The sequence below is a fragment of the Saccopteryx leptura genome, unplaced genomic scaffold (genome assembly GCF_036850995.1).
Source record: "Saccopteryx leptura isolate mSacLep1 unplaced genomic scaffold, mSacLep1_pri_phased_curated manual_scaffold_17, whole genome shotgun sequence".
In the NCBI taxonomy this organism is placed as follows: domain Eukaryota; kingdom Metazoa; phylum Chordata; class Mammalia; order Chiroptera; family Emballonuridae; genus Saccopteryx; species Saccopteryx leptura.
In genome coordinates, this window is record NW_027095699.1 from 1016641 (window position 1) to 1023345 (window position 6705).

The following is a 6705-nucleotide window of genomic DNA, read 5'->3' on the forward strand; positions in this document are numbered from 1 at the left end:
TACAACAAACAAAATGAAGGTTCTCACATGGGGGATTTTTTCCATTTTATTCACAGCGATGTAAATGCTATCCTTGAACCAACACCCATATTGAACCTAAACACCAAAGGCAAACACTCAACAAGTAGTGGTGTGATCACTTCATAAGTGATAAAGATGTCTTCACTACAGTGTAGGTATGAAATGAATGTATCTAATACTAATTGTACACCCACACACTTCATCAGTACATAATATAAACAGAACATGATTACTGACAACAAACAACACAGCCCAATAAAGGTTCAATTAGAAATACTTGTGTAGAGTGTTCTGGACAAAACGCTGTAAATTTTACAGTGTAAAATACCCCTGATTGAAATAAGTGACATTAAATAAGTGGGAGTCAACACATAGTCAGAGTTCGGGAAAATTTTCATGAGAAAACATTGTTGATGGCATTCAAAATTCCCACAGCTTTCATCTGAATAGGTGCAGAAACAAAGGAACAATTAATAATTAAAAGAATGAGCCCTGGCTGGTTGGCTCAGTGGTAGACCATCGGCCTGGCGTGTGGGAGTCCCAGGTTTGATTCCCAGTCAGGGCACACAGGAGAAGCACCCATCTGCTTCTCCACCCCTCCCCCTTCTGTCTCTGTCTCTCTCTTCTCCTCCCCCCGCCAGGGCTCCATTGGAGCAAACTTGGCCCGAGCGCTGAGGATGGCTTCATGGCCTCTGCCTCAGGCGCTAGAATGGCTCTGACTGCGGCAGAGCGACGCCCCAAGATGGGCACAGCATTGCCCGCTGGTGGGCAGTGCCAGGTGGATCCCAGTCAGGCGCATGCGGGAGTCTGTCTGACTGCCTCCCCATTTCCAACTTCAGAAAAATACAAAAAAAAAAAAAAAAAAAAGAATAATTAAAAGAATGAGACCAGCAAGATGATAGCTGCTTTGTAAATAGAATTCCTGAGGGAAAGGGGACTCATTTTTCAAGCTGGGCCCAGAACCCTCAGCCACGGAGGCTGGTCTTGAGAGTTGATGCTACTGTCCAGGCAGAGGCAGGTGGGACTGATGCCACTGGGGCACAAGCAGGAAGAGAGGGTACAGGCAGCTTCTGGGGGGCAGGGTGGGCATGCTGGGCGCTCAGCAACTGTGGGTAGTCCCTGAGCACCCTTCTGTCCCCACAAGGTTGACCCGAAGGGCAAAGCCTGGATTCCTGGGCCTTTATCATGGTCAGCATGGGGGCAGGTTCACCACCAATTAAAGGACATTAGAAGGACACTGAGATTTCAAGTACATGCACATCCCAAAATTTCAGACCCCACCCCCCGACTGCCCACAGAAGGGAAACAGAAGACCGCACAAGAGCGGACGTGGGCAGGGGCGGGGCTTGTGAACATGCCTTCCTGGCGGGAAGGTCCGTGGACTGACCAAGGGCACCAATGGTCGGTGATGCGAGGTTTCCCTCCTTCTATGTCTCCTAATCAAAGCCTGACCCCTGGCGGATCAAAGAAGAACTGCAGAAGAATCGGGTGACACCCTCAAAGAGGGGAGGCAGCATCCACCCACAGAAGAGGGTGGTGCAAGCAGGAAATAGAGCTCCATCTCTCTGCAGGGGGTGACTTAAGCTCAGCATGAGTCACCTGGCAAAGTGCAGAACAAGCCATTCCCAAAGAGACAGATCTGTGGGCTCCTTCCCAGTGAATTCCTTAGAGTTGTCAGCTTCCCTGAGACAGGGGGTAATGGTGGCAGACAGGGTCTGCAGACAGTGGAGGCCCAGGAGGTCTGCATGACACAGGAGAAGACTAGTGAGTCATAGAAACAGCTGCAGTGCAACAACATGATAAGTCCGAGAGAGGTCGACGGTGATGGCTACACACAGTGCGGAGGGGTTCAGGGCCGCAGAACAGCGACTCTCAGCGCATTACTACACGGCTCACCTCACATGCATCTGACCACTCAGAAGATACAGATTCCTGACCGTAAGCACACGAGTCCATCTGAGATAAAAAGTCCTGAGAAGTGTAAAGGACCAAGGACAGGGCATTTCTGCAAGACCGCCTTCCATGCATGGCATTATGGATGGTCACCTCCCACGTGTCTCATAGTATTCAACCAGCTTGAAGGTCAGAAGAACTGGAAATGTCCCCAGTGACCCGTCCTCCATTTCCCTGGAAGCTTCATCTCCTTGGGCAGAGAAGTTCCCTCACTGAGTGTTCTGAGGATCTGCTGATGGACTCGACGATCACAGCTGGATCTCAGGTAGATTTCCTTAAATTAATTTAATTTTTTTTATTTTAGGGTATTTCCTGTCACTTGGGTCCTTATATTGTTCATAGAGTAGGGAATGGAAAACTAGGGAGTGACGGGGCTCTAGGCAGAGGAGTGAGGATTGATGAAGTTTAATATTAAATTTGAGCACAGAGAAAATCAACATCTTTCAAATGCGAAATTAACCCCAGAAGTAAATTCCAAAGGAAATGGACCCCATTGCTGGGACAGTGGGAGCCGCTGGGTGAGCAGTTATGGAAACTGGGTGGGCCAGGCTAAGAGCACTTAGTGTTGCAAAGTGACTGGCGAGTTTAAGGAGACACCAGGCCATGATTGCAGGAAAATTCGAGGAGAGATTTATTCCAGACAATTTGACTGCTGGGGTTGAAGTCCCAAATCAGCAGCCCCTAGTGACAAGAGCTTTGGGTTTTTATAAGCACTAACCACAGCTGGTGCAGGAAGCTATTTCACAGAAGCACACACTAGGGGTTGCTTATCATGGTAGTTCATCTCTATTTTGCAAGTCTTTTCTCACCTGTTGCTAGCAGCTTGTTTTGTGGTTTCTAGCTTAGTTTGTAAGTTTGAATAGAAATTATAAAAATTGTCCAACTGGGGGTGGCAGAGAGCATACAAAATACAAGAAATGGCATTTATTTCTGCTAACAATTTTTACAATTTCTTGGTACCTTGTCACATTCTCCACTGTTTTTATTTTAGTCTTAATCAACTGCTTGATTTATTTTCCTCTATAGGGATAGGAGAGTAAGTGCTTTGGAGAACTATTAATTGGATTTTTGTCTAATTTTTGCCTCTTTATGTTATTCTGGACTATTGATGAGCTGTCTTGAATTTCTCCTGAGTTTGGCATAGAAGCAGCTGGCTTTCCTCAGGGTTATGTGAAGCCCTCCCTGTTTTAGGAACAGCAGGTTTAGTTCCTTTCTATTTTGTAAAACTATTTCCTCTATGTAAACAAACATGAGGCATAATATATACTAGAATACACAATAGAGGCTTATTCTATTTTAAACTTTTTTTGTACAAACCTTTTACTTTTAATAATTTTTACAAACCTCTGTAACTTATATAAACCTTTAACATTTTATGAACTTTAAATATTTAACTTTTATAACACTTTATCTTTTCTTTAAAATTATTTCTATACTTTATATTTTATTGTTAAAACTGTATAATTCTTTTTCTAGTTAATCATTACTGTTTATTTCTAAAACCTTTAATCTTTAGTGACAACTAAGCTAGTAATAAGTAATTTTGTTTTTAAAATATATTTCTTTTTGGAAGTGTCTTCTCCCTAAGTAGCTTTTCTTCTGGTGAAGGGACTTATAACTCCTCTTTAAGCAACTTGTAATAGCATATATAGTATGCTACTCAACATTTGTTAAACCACATGGAAAAGAAAGCCTATATCAGCAAACAGTGTCATAAATCCCTTAGTGACCAGCCATACCTTCATCAGCATAAGTAAATTTATACCAGAAGTAAATCATATGAGTGACATCTTTTTGGGAAAGCCTTTAGTAAATGTTCTGCCCTTAGATGACATGAGAGAACTCACACTGGAGAGAAACAATACAGATGTAATCTTTGTGGGAAAGCCTTCAGTCAGTGCTCTGCCCTTAGATGACATGAAGGAACTCACAGTGGAGAGAAAATTATGAATGCCTTCATTAAATATTCTGACCTGAGATGACATGGTATTAAAAGTGTAACAAATGTAGAAGAAAAGCCAATCACAGCTTTGACATTATTCACACCCGAGGACTCACACATTGAAGAAACACTGCATCAGTGTGGAAGATCCCACAGTCATCCTTACTCCTCTGATGCCGGGGTCTAGCCCCGGCGGGAATCCAGGGGTCCCACAGGAAGAGACGGCATTGGCACGAATCTGAGTGAGAGAGCCGAATTCTTTTCTTTCTCTTTATTCTCTCGTTAGCATTTACTGCCAGGCATCTCTGCCAAATGCTAGTATAGCTCCCTTTTTATACACACACACTGAGTTACAATTACATGGTATTAATCATTGCTTCTGTTTCACTATGTTTACATGTTTCCGGATAACAGTTAATTTATACCTATAAATTACAAACCAGGTAGCAAATCATTCAAAGTACAAAATAACTTGAATAGCAATAACAACATTGGTAAAAGCTTTTAAAGTATTAGTACTAATAGTTAACTAACTTTACTGCTGTTGTGAGTCAAGGGGCAGAGAGAGATTAGCAGATGAAATCATTAAGGACTAACAAAGGACCACTGCTTGCTCAGGTAAATGGCCTTGAGTTTATGCAGTGTCCTACTTTTTCTCACAAGATTCTAAAAGGCTTGCCCATAAGAAAATTGACATAACATTAAGAATAGCTTTCACCCAAAGATATACAGAGTAAACTTGCAAGATAGTCTAGTAGCAACATAATTTCAGAAGACATTAACTGTTATTACTTCTATGGATTCCCCTACATTCCTCTCATTATCAAAAAATCTTGGAAAGTACAATATATAAATCTCATGAGAATGCGCAGTAACTGCCTTTAGTCAAAAAACAATTCTCTTAGTAAAACATTCTTTTCTTGCTGACTGCGCTCTCATCCTAGGCCACACAATGGGCCATTCTACTATACCTTACCTAAGATACTATTGTCTAGTCAAATATTACTTATTTATTATATTTAAACACTAGTTAAGTTCTAACTCTATTCTTCTCAGAGTGTACCACTATCTGCAGATCAAATAAGCAAGAAGAAAGGAATGTTTCTCTACTCTATCACATGAAAAGGCTAGGGAGGAAAAATGTTGAATTAAGTGAAGGCTGAAAGGTGCTCTGTGCACAGCCACTGCCTCCTACCCATTCACAAGTCACAATCTATTCTTTCTAACATGATTAAGAAGAAATTCTCCTACAAACTTAACCCTTTACGAGGGATATCATAGCCAGCCTCTTATGTCTATGAGCCCAGCTCAAGGGGCCCACAGGCTTTTCTGTGGAACTCACACCCTCTGTCTCATTTCCAAAGAAATTACTATAAATCTACAGGGAAAGCATGGTACTATTATCCCTGTGCCATAAATAATAGCACACACCCAGAAAAGGGGGGATATAAGGCCAGATTAATTCAAAAAGTCAAAGGGGGAAGTATTGTTGTGTCTCTCCTTTGGGTGACTTCGTCAACCCGCAGCCATTGGTCTTCTCTGCTGTGACTTTGTCAATCAGCAGTTTTTAATCTTCTTCTGCTGTGACCTTGTCAGCCAGCAGTGGTGGGTCTTCTTCTGTTGTGACCTTGTCAGCCAGCAGTTGTGGGTCTTCTTCTGCTGTGATCTTGTCAGCCAGCAGTTGTTGATCAGCTCCCGACACTCTGACATATGCAAATGTGTATGACAGAGAATCAGTTGTATGACAACCTGGTCAGTGATCTGATTCTAGGAGACACAGGAGAACTCACTGGAAATAGAAGGAATGCAGTCCTCAGCAATAGCTCTAAACTTCACACTAGAGAACTCAGACAGGGGAGACCTCTTATGTCTATAACCTATGGCTAAACAACATGAGCAAACCCTGCTTAGGAGAACCCAAAGTCTGTAATCACTGTGAACAAATATTCTGCCACACTCTGGGCATGGTCTGTACAAGAAATCTCAGTGACAGAATAACCACTAGAACAGGATAAAAGAGGCTGAAACCTCTTGAGAAATACCAATAACTTATCCGTGAGAAATTATTTAGTGAAAACTGGTGAGAAACCCCTTATTCAGAGAGGAATGCTGTGGCCCATATGAGCATTCAGACTGGACAGAAGACTCTCAGTGTCATGGAAGAAGTCTTCAGCAACCACTCATTTTATAGTCAACATAACAGTTCTCACACTGAAATGACAGCAGTCCTAAAATGGAAGTGGAGAAAGCTTCAGCTAGATCTCACACCAGAAAGCTCAGTCTAAGGAAAAATATAAACTCTAAGAGAGCCTTAAAATACTATTTAGCATGTAACTTGGAATTTTGAGAACAATAATCATTGAGAAAATATGGTATATAAATACAAGATAGAATAATCTGGAAATATTATGTGCAGAATTTTATAAGAAATTAAACATTTTCAATAGACTATTGCTTGTAAATATTAAACAATAAACCCTGTTGCCAATAAGAATCCGTGCTGGTGAAGTTCCAGTTTTCTTCCTGCATTTGTAAACATGGAAATACGAGTCTGCACTCCTTGGTGGGTGGGTTACACATACAGCCTGTCTACTCAGTTGTCCCTTTTCTCCAACAGCTCCTTTCATGGGGCTCATGAATGTCACCTGTCTCCATCCGTTCCCTGGTGGTGACAACAGGGGCCTTCACTCCACTGGAGAGGGTGCTGTGTGTGCTACTGTCCATAAGTGGTGTGTCCTATGACCCTGTCCCAGCAGGGCCATGAGGGCCTTGGGTCATGGCACCCAATA